The sequence below is a fragment of the Microtus pennsylvanicus genome, chromosome 7 (genome assembly GCF_037038515.1).
Source record: "Microtus pennsylvanicus isolate mMicPen1 chromosome 7, mMicPen1.hap1, whole genome shotgun sequence".
Taxonomy (NCBI): Eukaryota; Metazoa; Chordata; class Mammalia; order Rodentia; family Cricetidae; genus Microtus; species Microtus pennsylvanicus.
Window position 1 is genome coordinate 101,742,814 of NC_134585.1, and position 18,657 is coordinate 101,761,470.

The 18,657-nt window shown below is 35.3% G+C and overlaps 1 protein-coding gene across 1 annotated transcript in view; it reads right to left on the minus strand.

Moving 5' to 3' along the window:
* Positions 1–18,657, minus strand: part of Olfm3 (olfactomedin 3) — a 190,660-nt gene that overhangs the window by 76,619 nt on the left and 95,384 nt on the right. The window lies entirely within an intron of this gene.

Below are 18,657 nucleotides of genomic sequence, written 5' to 3' on the forward strand. Positions count from 1 at the left end.
AACCCTCTCAATGAAAGTAAATTTGAAATGCTTTCATATATTTATCTTGAGAGTCACAGGTTAGACAAAAGAAAATGGTTTTGTCTATCTGTATCTAGTATTTAAATAACTAGATTCGTAATCTCAAATAGCTTATCTTTTTACATGATTTGAAGGTTTAACTCCATGATTCAGAAATCATATTATGATAGTTTGGAAAGCACGTAGAGTAAACATGAAAACCCATGACACACCATAACTAAATCAGACATAAATATTAAAGAAAGTTTTCCAGGCAAGTTACTATTGCAGTCTTAAAGATTATATATGTGGATACTAAAAAAAAATTAATGAAAAGAAGTAGTGAGGTAATCAAGAAAGGCAAGAGTAGTCACTGCTTCCTTCCAATAAGGCTTAAGATTCAGTCAGCTTCCAATAAGGCTTAAGGCTCAGTCAGCCATGTAGAGCTAAGCTCTTATACACATTCTCACACTCGTACATACATGGAAGGAAACATTTTGCAGGAAGTATCAAGATCAAATTTTGCTAGTGTTGAGTTTTTTTAATAAACTTTTCTATAGCTTCCACCTTTTTAAATATTAATATTCATTTTATTTATGTATCTTCTAAAGAATATATGAAAATCCAAAGAAAATACCATAATACAATATTTTGGGCTCATTCTTTAGGAATCTTGCCTATTTCACACATTTAACCTATGAGCCTATTTAATTGAATTTAAGCAACTTAATATTTCACCAGTCTTATTTTGTTTGTGACAAAGTACAGAAACTCTTGAATTATGGAAAATAAAAAAAACCTCTTTGATTCGCTCTGTAAGTTGCTGTAAAAGCACAGTTCAAAAAGTTGGAGATCCTGATTTTCTTTACTCAAGAAAATAAAGGCTGGTTAAACAAACAAGATAACACTACAGATCAACACAGGTAGAACCAATTAATCTTAAAAACAAAAATTTCTACTTTCTACTTGGTAGCTTTAATCTTTCCATCTTTATATAAAGTAAAATAATTTTAGGCTTACTAAATATTTGAATAATCTGTGAATCAGATTTAAGAAGAATGACCTTTGTTCAAGTAAACTATTCCTTACATATTATTTTCAGAGTAATTTAACTAATTTATCCTCATAATTCCTCTGGCTGAGCTAATGTCAGCACCCTGCACAGTTCTCAGTATGAAAGAGCATTTTTTTCAGCTCTCCTTCAGGGGTTAGGGGGATTTCTCTAGAGACTTTAAATGTGTATTAGTTAATCCACTTCATGAATAATTAATTTAGCATGCAAAATTTACAGTGTCTACTTGGTTGTGTTAAAAAAAAAAGCAATTTAAATCCTTTGCAGAGATTCAAAGGGGGAATTTTCAAAGTGGTCAATAATTTTATAAGAAATAATAATGTACGTTACCAATTGTTCCTGCAAACAGAAAAAGATAATATATAAATAACATAATAGTTATTTCTTTTTTTTTATTTTTTTGGTTTTTTTCGAGACAGGGTTTCTCTGTGGTTTTGGAGCCTGTCCTGGAACTAGCTCTTGTAGACCAGGCTGGTCTCGAACTCACAGAGATCCGCCTGCCTCTGCCTCCCGAGTGCTGGGATTAAAGACGTGCGCCACCACCGCCTGGCTAATAGTTATTTCTTGATGAATAATAAGTTTTAAAAAAAGAACACAAATATTCATGAACTACTAACTATTGTTTCTTATAACAAGTGTATATTTTAAATACATATTTATAGTAAATATATATTTAGGTGAATTTGTATTTTCTCCACCTAGATTCACAAATCCACTCCATGATTTTATGATGTGATAAATCATAGAAACCAATATTTATATACATCAGATAATCTATATTAGTGTCAGTTGTTTTTAACAGAACAAAGATGATGTCCATTTGTGTGGGTGTATATGTTCTTACATGTTTATATGTGTGATACACATACATGTGACTGTGTGCAAATATTTATACATATGCCTTCAAAGGGCAGAAATCAACCTTGGGCACTACCACTTAGGTCTATACATTTTGGTTTTGCAATGGAGTCCCTCTCTGAGTTAGAGATCAACAAATAGGCTTGGTTCCTGCTCAACAAATTCTAGAGATGTTCTAGTCTCCAGCTTCACAGTACCAACTTCACCAGAGCAGGCCATCACATCCACCTTTATGCATGGATTCTGCACCTTGAACTCAGGTCCTCACAGTTGTACAACAAGCTTGTCACTTATTTTTGGCTATAACCCAGCCAAAAATAATTCTTTACTACAAATGGTGGTGAATGACTCTGAAGAGGATACGCAGAACTACCTAATTTAATATTCCTTACCAGTATTTAAAATTTCATATGTATTAGGAAAACTAATTCCTTAAAAGTTATAACATGCAGTTTTATTTTACTGTGTTCAGACTAAATGAAATTATCTACATTTAAAGATATAAATGCTGAATATGACCAAATTGGTATGAATACATATTTCTCCCTGAATCTCAAATTTGCCTTTATTTGTACTATGGAATGTAAAATTAAGCGTGGATTTTTAAATTTGAAATAATGATTTAATAAATACAATAAAGCATTTTAATACTATTTAGACTTTCAATTTCACAAACATTCATGTTTCATATTTTCTATGACTCTGCTGAGGAGGAATGGGACCTTCTCTGCAATGAGTCTCTACTATTCTGTGGCTACTGTTTGTATACGCATGTGTGAGCTACCCCTCATGGAGACCATGTGGCAGAGAGCTTTGAGTCGTGTGTGAGCATGGGTTCCCAAGTGTGGGTGCTGGAAATTGAACTCAGGTCTTTCGTGAGAGCAGTGAGGACTTAAAATTTATTAGCAAAAAATAAAACAAAAGAGGATATGACATTGTGAATGACATGTGTTTGAGGGGTCATGGGGGAGGGTTAGAAGGTGGGTGGTGTGGATATATGAAGGCATACTATAGCAACACAGTTAGTCAAAGAAATGGTCTATTTTTTGAAAACCTAAAATACTTGTTATAAAATTGTTGCTTTGATTGATTATTACTTTTGTATAGAAATAAACCTGTGCCAGTATTGGCAATACAATATTATAGTTTAGCAACAAGTTCTGTGAAGTACGGAATACTAAAATTGTGCCAATGATTCCTTTTACAATGATAGTACACACTTCCAAACACAAAGATTTTGTATCTACCTAACTATAATTTGATCACTTTATATATTTGTTAATTAAAATTCCATACTAATACCAATACTAATAATATGGGGCATAGCCAATATATCTAAATGTGTCCTTACCCTACTTGAAAAAATTTGCCTTAAATGTAGATGAAAAATTACATATAATGTACAAACACCCAAAATGGGCCTTCGGTTCAAAAATGAGGATGTAGAAAGGAAAACTACACTCAACTGTCCCTCTTCCAAAAAGAGAACAGCCAAGTATGGAAGTGATTGGAGAATGAACAGTTCTTTCTATTTTGGGGGGGGGGTATTAATACTGAAGATCAGAGAAGCAGAACAGTAAGCCACTGGAGAAACCTTTTACTTCTACCAATGCTCATACCGAAGGAGTGATCCTCATCCTGTCTTGTATCTCTATCAAACCTCAGACTGCACACTCTCCAGTGAGTTTCTGTCTCTTCCCTTTTCTATTCATCTCTCTGTCCAGCGGTAATTGCTCCTATATCCACCTCCCTAGTGCTGGGATTAAAGGTGTGCCTCAGCTCAGCTAGGGCAAAAGTGATTAAAGGAGACAAATGTACTCGAATTCATGTGGGTCCTTTTCTGAGAATTATCATATGCCTGTACGAGTTATATAGCAGTTATTTATATCCTCAATTAATGGAGTTATTACTTGTTCCATTTTATCCCTGTACTTAAATAAATTTCTCTATCTGAGTTAGGAATCTATTGTCTTGTTCCTTTTGAATTCTACTAGAAACCTGAACTTCCATTTTAGTTGCTGAGACATTTTGCATAGCAACCCACTCTGATGAAATTTCTATTTAAATTATATGTGCATGTTTTACCATAAGCTAATGTATTATTCCATGTTGACTTCCATTAAAATAAGCTTTTCATTCACATTTTAAAGGATTATATATAAATCTAATACATTAACAATAGCTTTAAAATTATTTTACATTTTATTGTAAACTATCTCCATCAGAACTGAGTCACATTTTTGATTATTGTCAAGACACTTCTCAGGGTAGCGCCAGAGCTGTGCTTTACAAATTCTGTCAGTTCACAACTATGAGGTTATTAAATGAATTTATTAGGCTGTGAGAAGCTGCAGGTACTACAGTGGAATAGAATACAAAATAATATATAAGATAATAAATATATATGCATATATGCACACATATACATGTATATCATACATGTATATGCAAGTATATACATGTACACACACACACACACACACACACACACACACATATATATATATATATATATACATTCACCGCTAACATTTGTCGATAAGTAATAATGTCCTTAGATTAAAAAGACTAGGGATGTTAGCCAGGAGATGATGGCTCACACCTTGATCTCAGCACTCGGGAGGCAGACACAGGGGGATTTCTGAGAGTTCGAGGCCAGGCTGGTCTACGGAGCTAGTTCCAGGACAGACTCCAAAGCTACAGAGAAACACTGTCTCAAAAAAAAAAAATGGATTAGAGATGAAGATGTTAGCTCATACTTTCAGTTTTAGACTTTTTTTTTCTTAAACAGCAAATATAGGAAACAAGCATTATATATAACATAGAATTCAATGTGTTGTCTCACTTCCTTCGTTGGAAGGAGCTTTAAAGTTGAGAAACATTGCACTAGTTCCTTGGTGTGATTCTACTTGGAGAACGGTATCCTCACACATTGGACGTTCCACCTTCTGCTTATAGTTTATAAAGAAAGGACCTCATACAAAGAGAAAAGGCAGAAACAGATGGAGGATAATAAAAAAAAATAGTTGCTTGAAGTTTTCCCAATATAATACAAGTTTTAAATGATAATTTCAGGAAAATAGAGGATTAGGTAATTTAAATCTAAAAAATTAGTAACAATTTTATGTGCATTGGCCTTGCTGTATTCTAGAGAAAACCTTGTGAGTTTTTTCTACAACTTGACAAACCTCTAATGAGTAAACAAAACCTTAAAAAAATGAATCTTTTCAAATGTTTTGTGACAATTCTAAACTTTATATTTCTTCCTGACTTATAAAGGTCAGGGTCCAATATAATTGTATTAAGGAAGTAGCTGTGACCTATGTCAGCTAGCGAGCAGAGCACAGGCAAAGCGGAACATTGCGTCTGATCTTCAAGGTTTATGAATAAGAATCTTCTTTTTCAGAATGTCTTTCAGGAGCCTTAATCAAGACAGCTGCCTTTTGCTAACTATTGGTAGAACATTTTGCCAGTTGCTTTGAAATATTAATGCACTTAATCTTTAAAAAGCCTCTTGAGGTGAATAATATAAATTCATTCCAGTTGATTAGGAAACCAAGATTTATAAGGTTAAGAACTCACCCAAGGTCATATTCTACTAACTGGCAGATGCAGGATTTGATGTTGGGCTGATTCATAATACACACAGCAAATAGCAGTTTTGTTTGTGAAATCATTCAAATTTTTTTCTGGTTACTGTGAGGGACTATGATTCTAAATGGCAGACTGACTTCATTTTTCCCCATTTAGATGAATATTCTCAGTAATTTGACAAATTATTTTGGAGCCTGTCCTGGAACTAGCTCTTGTAGACTAGGCTGGACTTGAACTCACAGAGATCTGCCTGCCTCTGCTTCCAATGAGCTGGGATTAAAGGCATGTGTCACCACTGCCCAGCTAATTTAAGGAAGTTTTTTGTCACTCAGTATTTGCTTCTCAGAAAGGCTGAAGTTAGATGGCAGCAAATATTTACACAGGTTCCATAAAATATTAGAAGAGAAAAAGGATTGCTAGTGATACAGATTTAACTTGAAGCTACTATGATCTCCATTTCTGACCACAGCAAACAAAGAGACTATTGCAATAAAGAAAGTCTCCTGACGTTTTTCATTTCACCATATTCATTAAATGGTTTCCAATTCACTGTAGTGTATTCAGTATGGTATTACATCTTGCACTGAAGCCTATCATATAATTCACTAAAAATATTCTATTGCTAAAGCTACTAATGATCAATGAGTCTTCAGTGAGCTGCGATCTCTTTGCTGTGAGAGGATCTTGCCTTGGTCCTAGAATCTGCTGACTGATTAGGGTGGTAGTCAGAGAAAAATGAAAGTGTCTATGTGATTTCATAAAACAACAAAACAAAAGCAACAATATTTAAATCATTGACCGCTTCTTTATAGAAAGGACATCTCTGTAACATATATTTCCATGTGATTGAGTTTTACACACTATAGATTGTCTTTTCTAAGTTAGAGTCTGGTCTCCCAGACTATCTTGTTGCTTCAACAACTTACTTTACCTCAGGATTCTGAATCGTTTTCTTATTTCAATGTTGTGCAGAGAACTTTCCATAGGAATAGACTCTATCTCAAGGAACTATTTGTTCATTTATTTATGTACATCCACAAGATATGACTCCTTGTGTTCAATTTTATTATCACTCTGACAAAATCATTGACAAAAGAAAAACCAGAAAGAAGGAAGGGTTAATTTCAACTCACAATTTGTGGCTCCAGTTCATCACATCAGAGAGAGCATGGTGTCAGGACCATGAAGGAGTAGGTTGCATTGTACTCGCAGAGGATACTGTGCTTGCCACCTTTTCTCCTTTTGATTTGTTCCCATACCCAGACCTATGGAGAAGTGCTGCCCACATAGGAAGCGTTTTATAACTTCAACCAATCCAATCTAAAAACTCTCCTATAAATATGCTTAAATGTTTGTTTTCTTAGTGAGTGCTGATGCCAACAAGTTGACAGTCAAAATTATTTCTCATATTCTTCATTCCATAAAATTATATCATGACGTTGAATTAAGTTTATCACATATTTAGGCTACATGTTTAATTCTAGTTCTCTCTCTCCACATTTGCAGTCACTGTTTTTCCTGAATTCTAAATGTCTCAAAGTCACATGTAAGAATGAGAATTGGTTTCTTTCATTCCTATTAGTGCTGATATTCTGACTCCCTCTATTAAATCATGAATATTATTAACGTTTAGGCCAGTGAATTCTCTCCAGACATTTTTGTTAACTTATAACACTGACACCCTTATGAATATGTTTTTTACATAGTAAGATCTGAAGGTCTAAATTACATTAGGATTCTTGTCCTGAACATGGGTGTTGTTTTAATAAGCATAAAAAATAATATCAACATCTATGATGGCTGATCTCTCAGGCAGACTGAACACTTAACTTTTAGCTGAAGTACACAATTCTCTGCTTTTGTTGGATAATTTGTCACGGTAACAGGAAAAAAATAACTAACACAATTGTATCATCTATCTTCATCAGGTATGCTGATAACTACTTGCAAAGTAACATTATTTTGAAAGATATGATTTGGCTTTATTAAATAGTTCTGATTTTTAAGTCTCAAAGCAGGCTTAAAATGTTCAGAAAAACCACATTTTATATTCTCTTATAAGATGTGGCATTTGTTTATTGTAACAAGAGATTTGTTATAATTCTGAAGGATCCCCTGATTCCTAGACAGGGACTGTCACTCCAACCTAAAATTAGCAACTGCATTCAACTGCCACAGTGTGCTTTGCCTGTCCCTTGAAGCTGAAAATCAGTCACTGTATCCTTCTAGACATGACAGTCTTACATGGAATCTTACATGAAAATCTGCTCTTTGTGTAGCCATTTACCTCAATCACACTTACTGGGTATTCTGGATAACTCTTTGTAGCTTTGAAATCAACACTTGTTACCTCACTCTAGATTTTTTACATTTTAAAGACAATTTTCCCCACTGTATGTGTCGGAAGTCAACCTCCGTTAGCTCAAACACTCTGCCTGAAGCTTTCCACCTGTTCCAATCTTCACAGAATTGAAAAGACATTTTTTTTTCTTTCTGGATTTGGCTGTGGCTTAAGGGAATGGTTCGCTTGATTTTATTTCCAGACCACTAAAACTTTCTTCAAAGCATGTTGCTCAGTGCCTTCCTTCCATCTTCCCTCCATCTCTCCCTTCCTCTCTTTATTTCTTCCTTTATTTCTTTCTTAATCACTCATGCATTGACTAAAGTCAAAAATTTAATTTCCTTCAAGAGCTTTTCATTTGCATTCTGATTAAATGCTAGCAAGAATTCAGATCTTGACTGTTTGCTATAAAAGGCCTTTGGTTTGCAGATTGGTTTGTCTTTATTTTTCACCAGTCTCAATTTGTTTTTTGCATTTAAACAAAATGGGAACCATAAGGCAATTCCTTTCACTTGTATACTTAGAGAGCACTGTTTCAACACTGATTTGCTTGGGAATAGGAAAGTTGAAGGCAAAGGAATGAAAAAGTGAGCAGATAGTCAGTGAGAAGATACTCTAGGCAAGACAGTCTCACCTGCCATCTTCAACCAGTCAGAACATAGCCAACATTTATTATGGTTTCTGTCTACACAGCCACGGTTCATGAAACTGCCTCCTCCAATTATAAAACATCAAATTATCACTGATCATTATATAATAGTTATGATAATTATAAGTTGTAATATGTTGAGATTTTTCAATGTAAGTCGGAGAGAGAACACATACTAATTGGAAATGGACACCTATGAACTGTCTCTATCATGATTGCCACAAAACTTCAGTTTGTAAGAGAACAATGTCTTCAGTGCTCAAAATGTAGGGAATCATGCCTGTATCAAAAACATTTTGGTTTCAAAAGCAAATATTTCTTGTATCAGTTTCTGCATCAAAGAATTTGGGCTCAGTTCAGGTGAGTGCCTCTGTCTCAATGTCTCTAAAATTCTATGCTCGGGAATGGGGTTTTGATCACATAATGCATGCCTGAGGAAAGACCTTCTTTGGCAGTGTCCAGAGCCTCTGCGGTTTTTAGACTGAAGGTGCTGTTTCTCAGCTAATAATTGGACAAAAGAAGTTTAGTCCTTGACTGGTAGATGTTTCCTAGCACAACCTACATCGTGCTAGGTACAATCACTCCTCAAATTAGAAGGGTAGTAAGAGTAGGTAAAAGGGAAGGAAGAGAAAAAAGACTGTAGTCAGTTTTTAATTATGTCACTTTCAAATATCCTGGTTAATAAGATGATAAATGTAGCATTGGCCATCAGTATTAGAGGCAAAAATTTTTTGGAGATGAAAGTTGAAATAAATCTATTTGAAAGTCATTCTAGAATGTGAACTAAATAGAGTTAGTAAATGTTAGAAGTTTTCTACATAAGCTGATGCCTAAGTTTAAACAGTTTGTTAATCATATTTTAAAAATGTCTTGAAATGCAAAGGTTGGTTATGACACTTATTGGTGTTTCTAAGACCTTAATTCTATTTAAATTTGATTGCATTATTATGTATAAGTTCATTTCCACAGCTCAATTTGTTGTTTTTACTAAATCCTAATAAATAGTATAAAAAATACAAAGAAAAACAAGATAAAATATCTTCACTTCATACAAGGGTTTAGATGAATATTGGGCAAGACAAGTATTGCCATTAGAGGCTTGCATTGTTTAGAACATGCTAATTAAATAGTTGTTATAGCAACTGTAAAAAACTTGGATAACTCTTTGGAAATTTATATTTGAGTGGGCTCTTGAAAAATGCACAAAGTTTTATTGTAAGACAAAGTAGTAAATATAACAGGAAAACAAAAAAAGAAAAACATCAACAAAAATCTTGTAGAAAATGTGGCAAACATTTGGCAAAGAAAGAGCAGTCTGAATGGAGCTGGGGAAGCTGATATAAAATATGTGCTGATGGATACTCCCAAATGAAGACGTAAGAATGAGTGTACCGGAATAAAGATGTGGAGGTAGTGAGCCTACCGACATCTTAGAGACAGCCAACTATATGATCAGCAACATCAAAGGCCAACAATTGAGCAGATTTAGAAGGAAGAAACTGAACTAAGAGGCTATTGTAACATTTCCATTCTGAGTTATAATGACGCAAGAGTGGGTGACAGGATTTGGATGTGTAAAGACCGCTATGATTAGAAGCCATGATATGCATGCAGTTGTGGGGCACATGGACAGAGAGATGTTAAAGCTGAGTTGCACATCTCAAATGTGACGAGAGTGACACCTAACAAATATGGAAAGTCAATTGGAAAGTACTATGCTTGTTAAATTTTTTGGTTTCTTAGTTATTTGAAAGTATTAAAGATAAAAAAAAAACGAAGGTGCCATACCTTAACTGATTTTAAACTTAGAAGTTCTAGAGTGAGATAATAATTATTGCTTGAGATTCATGAAAGAAGAATCAAAATCTTCAGAATGAATAAAATAATCAGCTACTAGAGGGGAGATAAAGTAAAACTACAAGCCATTTTGACAAGAAACATTTCTATTGAAAGACTGACAGAGAAAGAGAATCCAGTACCGTAAATGGTCAAGACATGTTTATAAAGAAGAGTGGTGGATGAATTGGGTCTTATGGAAGGAAGGGGAGAGACTGTGCGAAGGGTGTTGCCTATTAACTAGTATGTCAGCAGCAGGTTTGAGACAAAAGCTTCAAAGTTATATTGGAGACTGTTTTCAATACAATAACCAACACACCCATTTTATATAATAAGCCCAGACTGAGCTTTGACAGTAGGCTTAAATTTGAGAAGTAAGAAATTCTGAGAAAGTGGAGGCATCATAAGATGATCTATTTCTATAACTTTGGCAGCAAAGTAGGGGACAGATGGTGTAGAAGCTTGAAATAGTAGATGCAAAGAGAGGAAATGAATAAATTGGGAATTTTTCACCCCAAAGTAAAGGGACTATGAGAGAGAGGGGTGTTGGTGCTGAATGTAAATGAAACTAAGAAGAATATGAAAATTTAGGATAGGCAAGGCCAAAACCACTATTGAAAGAGGAATGTTTGCAAGAAATCATCCGTCATCATATATACAACAAGAGAAAGGGAAGTTCCAGGAATAAGCAGTGTGTTAAAGAAACACCAGTTGGTTGGTTTTAATTGTAGTAATCAATGAAAAAAAAAAAGACTAGTGTTTGTTTAAGGGCTATTACTTGCCAGGACCCAGCTTAGCGATTTACATGTATGAACTCATTAAAACTTTTGAAGAGCTCTATGGAGTGAGCATAGTAAAAGATCCTAATTTAAAAATTCAATGTAAGAAATTGAATTTTTAGGGAATGGAACTGTTCAAGTTTCCAGTGAGAGACAGTTTTCAGAATGCAACCTATTTCTGCCTCCATGGCTCATGCTGTAGGTTACCATGGTCAGTGTATGAGATCGTGATGTGACCATGTTGGGACCAAGGACTTATCACAGTCTAGGATGTAAAGCGAGTCTCCTAGAAGCAGTAATGATTTGCTTGAAATTTTACTTGGGAAGGCATCACATTTAGTAAGGTCTTGTAACTTCCAGCAGAATCAAATCAAGAAGCTCCTAGAGAAATCTAGAAGTTATAAGGCCAATATTTTTGAAGCACAAAGTGGAGAAAAATCTAATGTGAACGTAGATATCAATTTGAAATGACTGACAATAGAGTTCAATCTAGAGAGGAAAAGAAGGGATACTTGTGGGGGAATGGCTAACTGGCTATAGAGAGGACAAGTACATTCACAGCCTCACTAGCACAAAGAAAGTTATTATGTATGGGAATATAGGGAAATACACCGTGAGGTTTTCATGGCTTCAAAAGCAGGTGTCACTGTGGTAATCATAGCACATTCAAAGGTTAATTAATCCTGGTACAGCCTGACATAAAAGGTTGAATGTGACGAAGATATAATTGAGGTGGGGTCACTGCCATCAGGAAACTAAGGAACGTGAGGCCAAAGACACAAAGGTGTCAGCCAGTGTAGCAGGTTAACTTCTGACTTGATAAGCAGATGATGTTGACTTCAGATTTTATGCAATGAAGTTTGCTCTTGCTACTTCATAATCTCGTTTGTTATTCCTGATGCCTAATCACTTAATGTTTTCAACTTCTATTTTAGAATCTCTGACTTTTGGCGTGCTTAAGGAAGAACACATTTTAAAACTGCTCTGTGAAAATGTATATATAAGTGTGTCTGTGTGTGTGTGTGTGTTTCTGAAGGAAATTCGATTCCCAAAGAGCCTCAAACAAAATATATTTTAAGCATACTATTTCATAATATTAATACTTATGCTTGTATAAATTGTTTTCATTACTAATGAAATGCAATAGGAGCATAGTTACCATCTAGAAATAAAGGTCTAATTACAATTAAGAATAGTGTTTCATATGCTAGTTTGATGATAGACACTTCACTCCCTTTCTAAATTAGGATTGCATTGGTTTTGAGAACAATGTGAACACAGGAACAGGCTATGTCTTAATTTCAACAAAGCTTAATGTTTTTTCTAAATATTTAAAAGATGATTATGTGTATAAAGATTATTGTGGATGCAGGTGCACAGTGTGGAAGGCAGAGGCCAGTGTATGGTCGCCAGCTATCATCAACACATAATGTGACCCTGGTGATCAAACTCAGGTTATAAGGCTTGTTAGCAAACACTTTTACCTCCTGGACTATTTTACCAGTCCCCAAACCTTAACTTTTCAAAACTATTCTTTACTTCAATTGTTTCCAGATTGCAGTGGTCATTATCTATCCTCAAGTGACAAACTATTATTATTTACTAGAAAATGTGGGCAGTTGTATTTTTTTGCTTGTCTGCCCAGTCATAGTTCTTTATATAATAAATCTACCCTCACACACTTAACTTAAAGAAACTTTTTAAGATGATCAAAATAAAGTGAAAGAAGCTAGAAGGAAATTTTCTTGAGTGCTTGAAGATGAGAGAAGTCATGATTAGAGCAGATTGGAACAGAACTTCAAAACTAATCATGTCAGACAGGAAGGAAACAAAAATCTTGACTTTATTTTAAGAACTAGCAAGAAGTAATGTGTAACGTTTATCTGTGTGTAAGAACAGAGGGAAATGGATTTGTTATTTCTGAAGATACAGCTGCTGTCTACCCTGAGTTGGAGATGGTTTACAAAGTTTTGGGAAGAATGAGTGAAAATGAGTTTGCTAATCTTTAAGTAATTCAGAATATACTGATTTTTTTATGGGAGGAGGAAAGTTGAAATATTTTGACATTTGGATTAATAGTAGATAATTACATAAAATCTGCAGCATACCAAAATTGGCCAGAAATGCAAAACCTAGTGGCCAGCAACATAATTCAGTGATTGCAACACATCTCATTTTCTTATTGGAATTACTTCTTAGAAAGTGAAAATTAATGAAAATAAAACCAAGGCAGGCCACTTATCTACTTTCCATTAAAAATGATCATCACATTTTTGGAAATCAGTGACCTGGAAACCGTGAAGTTGCTATAACAACTTCTCTTTCTCCATGTTTGTTTATCCAGGGCCAGCACTAATGCTTAGGTAATGTCTCAAATAGGCTCTTTTCGGTACATAGTAGGACACAAATGAAACTCGGAGTCTGAACAGAAGAGAAGATAGAATATAGGAAAGCCTAAGGAAGTGCTTGTCAATTTATCTTCCTCTTGGGTAAGATAAAAGCTATCTAGAATTTGTGACAACGAGAAATTTGATTGTCATGCACTCATCAGTACCATCTTGTTTGCCACAAGTATGTGCCCAATCCTTGCCTCCTTCTTTAACTTTACATCTCCATGTATCCTTCCTTACTGCACAATGAACGCAACAGTGGAAGAGAACACCTCCCTTCTGTTGGAGCAGTGAGTGATCTGTAGCCAATGAAGCTTTCATTGGATTGCAATCGACTCAACTAAACTTCCCGGAATATCAAAATCTCATTAAAAGCTGCCACTGAGTAAGAATGTAACTTAAGATTCTCTCCGTTATGGAAGTGGGCCAACTGTGATTTAATACTCTGCATCCAGACTGGGTGAGGGAAACTGTTAACTCACACATGCCTATGCTATATTGCTCAAAGAGGTTTTTTTTTTTCATCTATTTACTATATGAAAGGACCCTGCTGTTTGCTCTGTAAGGGTTCCCCTGTCGATTTAAGAACAATTATAAGCGAATTTCTCAGTGTGGCACTATCGTCAAGCTGCCAGCTGGTTTTCAAGATGTAAACAGAATCTAAACCCTTCATTTCTACATTCCAAATGAGAGAGGGCTTTTAAAACTATGACCACGGTGGCTTTCAGAATGGTGATTGTCAATTGTCACTACAATAGTGCAGTAGAGACTTTCAAGGCACTTAAAGTCCATAGCAAGAATCTATGCAAAACTTAACAGTTGGTCCAAAGTTATGTTTAGGTTTGATGAGTAATTCATATCTGAAAATAATTTGCACCTGATTTGAATCAGTGGCTTCTGGTGTGGCGAGGTTGCTTCTATTCTCCTAAAGTTAATTCTTTGTGAGCTTCATTTTCGTTCACTACCTGTTCCAATGACTAACAGCCAGTGAAGGACAGTAGAAACTCACCCAATTGTGTCTCTATTTAGTGAGGAGATCAGAAAACATACTGTATGCAGTATTTCCTTGCTTGAGGAGCCAGGTAAGAAAAAGCTACCCTTTGGCCTAGAAGTTGGAGGTAAACGCACAGATCATGTTATAAGCCAGCCCCAGACTCTGATGGAAAGGACTTTAGAGCCCTGCTGCCTCATTTTAATTATCTGTTGTTATGACACACGTGACTTTTACATATTTGCTGAATTCCCGAGTTGCAATACCCACGTATTTACAAATAATAGGAACCTTTGTTTAATCCAAGGATTAGAAGTAGTGAAACATTTCAAATATTTGAAGACAAATGACACGTCATACTGTACCTGCATAGGAAGCTTTAAGTTAAAATGGAGATCCTAGAGGCAATTTATCTTTACTGCCTTTTGTAGATGTGTAAGAAACCCTAGGTACATGCGATTACTCACATGTCCAGGAAAGATAAGAAACCAAAAGCTGGGTCTAGAACTAGCATCCTTTAATTCTAGCATAATAATGTTTTCTCCTTTAAAGGTAGCCCTGCAATGGTTTAAAACCAAACAGGGAAACTATAGAAGAATGTCAGGCCTCTGAGTGCCCAGGATGCTGGAGTAAAATGAGCCTCCTGAAGCAAGAAATAATGGATCGCAGACGGATACGGCACAGCCCTCTTGATAAAAGCTAAGATTTTGGCAGATGAGGTGGAAAATTGCCATAATCATTGGTATATGTGACTGATAGATACAGCCACTGGTTTTTAAATGTCTTCATTCTTCCTGGTGACCAGATTTAAATATGACATATCTTTATAATATTTTAATAATGTTTTGTCAACAATTAGGCACATATGTAATAATAGCCTCCTAATTTTAGAGTACAAATGGAAATTCCCTTGGCCTAATGGTAGCGCAGCTGCCATCAGATCAGAGTGAAACGCATTGCCTGCCTGTGGCAGTGTTGGAGTAAAAAGCTTACTGCTTTCCCAGTCATATGAAAATAAACATGTACAGTTATGTATGCTACATAATACCTGAATATTATGTTATTGACTATTTCTTTTTGCTTTATGGAGGTATTACTACAGCTTCCTAAACTTTGGCCTGTGACCCTACGTGGGGCTGCATAACTAAATGAGGGGACTGGTCAAACTGTGGCAACAGTAAATTGTGAATAAACGGACAATGGCCAGAAAATAACTCAAAAACGCTGCTTTAAAAATTAATACATAATGAACCTGAACTGTTTCAGGATGTGCTCACTCTGTTTTTGTGGCCTGACTGCAGCCTTGGTTGTGGGCACATGGCATGCACACTGCACTGGGCATGCTCTTATGCCTTACCCAGCTGCCAGATGCTGCAGGAAGCATCCTGACTTAGATTAGAGATTACTATGTGTCAGGAATTGCAGTCGTTTGCTGGACATCCAAAGCTTCTTGTTTTTATAAGAATATGATGGCTTATTCGTGAAATATAGACTTTAATATTTTCCCACTTAACATACAGGAAATGAACATATCTGTATTGTCTTGGAATGTTTGTTCACCAGAAACTGCTCTTTAAGTTTCAGACTGGAGAGTTTCATTGAAATGGTCTTAAATAAATTTTGGCTTGGAATTAGGAAAGGATTTCCAACCATTTCTGAAATAGCTTTGAACGCACTTCTGCTGTTTTGTGCGATTTATGTGAAGCAGCATTTCAGCATCAAAAATTACAAAACCAAAATATCAATCAACTCTGAAAATGGCGTTACATCCCACAGTACCAAATATTGAACCAAGATTTAATTCTTTACATGAAAATAAACAAACATGCCCCTCTCATGAGTATGAAAACTTGCCTTTGCCTTTAATAAATGGCAAAATTATATGTAGAGTGAATAATGGTATGTGTGGACATCAAAGGCAACTTGAAGAAGTTGGTTTACTAGTTTTTCCAGGTGACCGTCAAACCTGGAGATCAAGTTCAGTCTGCCAGACTTTGGAGTAAGTACCTTTACCTGATTAGCCAACCCAAATAACTGCTTTAAAATATTTTTTCTTTTGGTATATGGGGTAACTATTGGAAGAAGTTTAACAAGGCCTGTCATATAATATACTTTTTATTATTTTAAAATGTAAATCTTAATTTCAAAAAATGTCAGGGTTTGTCAAGAAAAATAGGCTCATCTTTCATTTATATATTTGTGCATATTTCATATATCTCTGTTACACCAAAAATAAAAAACTAGGCTATTAATATGAAAGCAAACATATGAGGGATTACAGGGAAGGTACCTGAAATAGGCAGATGAAGGAAAGGGAGGTAATGTAGGAGTTCCTTCTGTTTGTGTGTTGCTGTCATTGGTTAATGAACAAAGAAACTGCCTTGGCCTAGTTGATAGGGTGGAACTTAGATAGGTGGAGAAAACAGAACTGAATGCTGGAAGGAAGAAAGGCAGAGACAGAGAAGCCATGGATATTCTGCCTGAGGCGGATGTCGGTTAGAATCTCCAGTAAGCCACTGCCATGTGGCGATATACAGATTAATGGCAATGGGTTAAACTAATATGTAAGAGTTAGCCATAGTAAAAATAATAAGTTAGAGCTAATGGCCAAGCAGTGTTTTAATTAATCCAGTTTCTGTGTGGCTATTTAGGGTATAAGTTAGCTGGGTGACCAGGACAAACAAGGGACCCTCTCCTTGCAACAAGGTGGAAAGGGGAAAGCAATCCTATTTCAATTAAAATATATTTTTAAAAAGATTTTAAAAGGAGTCATTAGAATTGGGGACATGGCTAATTTGACTAAGAGCTTGCTTGCAAGCTTGAGGATTTTAGTTTAGTTTTCCAGCATTCATTGAAATTACTACCTATGGAGACATACCTTTGTAATTTTAGAACTGGAAAAGTTGAGACAAGACCCCCAAGGCATTTTATTTAGCCAATCTGAATGAATTGACAAGTTTTAGGCTCAATGAGAGACTTGTCTTAAAAAATAAGTTGGGAACCGGGCAGTGGTGGCACATGCCTCTAATCCCAGCATTCGGGAGGCAGAGGCAAGCAGATCTCTTTGAGTTCGAGGCCAGCCTGGTCGACAAAAGCTAGTTCCAGGATAGGCTCCAAAGCTACAGAGAAACCCTGTCTCAAAAAAAAAAAAAACCAATAAATAAATAAATAAATAAGTTGGAGTTAGGTTCCCCAACATTGACCTCAGGCCTTCACGCATAACCACATACACACATACTCATATTCACATGAATATATAAATATACCTATTTAAAAGTATCTTTACTCTATAACAATGAGTTGTATTATGCTGACAGCATTCTCATAAATTCATGTTTCTGTATCATTGGTGGTATTCTTTTTACCTCTGCTTGATTTAATCTCATTTGATTTTGTTGACCATGGCCTTAAAAATCAATGGATCAGGTATAAATATAGATAGACAACTATATCTCACATAATTGAGATTTATAGTAGGCTCTTAACTGTGTTTGTGTAAGTATACTGTATGGTGTTGTCACAGTTAAGACATTAACCCAGCAATGTTCTACCTAGATGATTTTTCTATCCTTATTCAACACATGACCATATGCAGTCATTTATATCTGAAAATTACAATCCATATAAGTGCACATACATAAACACAGATGCTTATACACATGTTGTTTGCAATTAAAGTAAGGTTGTAATTATTTTCGTATTCACATTTCCTACTCTTTATATTTTAAACTCACAATTTTGAAGGAAAAGATGCTCAGTTTTCTTTAGCAAAGTAAATTGTAGAAATTGAGCTAAAAGGCAGTTTTAGCTATTTGGCACAAGATCTTATTGTAGCAACTGAAAATTTGAGAACCTCTTTTGGTTTTAATTTTACATTGAATTTCAATCAAAAGCTGAGGCTTGTAAGATTGTTCAGTGATAAGTGTGTTTCCAACCAAATGTGGTGACCTGAGTTAAAACCTAGCTCCTACATGGTGGAGGGAGAAAGCCCACTCTTACAAGTTTCTCTGTGATCTCCACAAGTGCTCTCACACCCATACATACCATACACAGAATAGATAATAGATAGATAGATAAATGAAATAAAGTCATTTTAAAAATAATAAGCTGATTGAGATAATTACATAGTCAATGTGAGGAAGGAAGG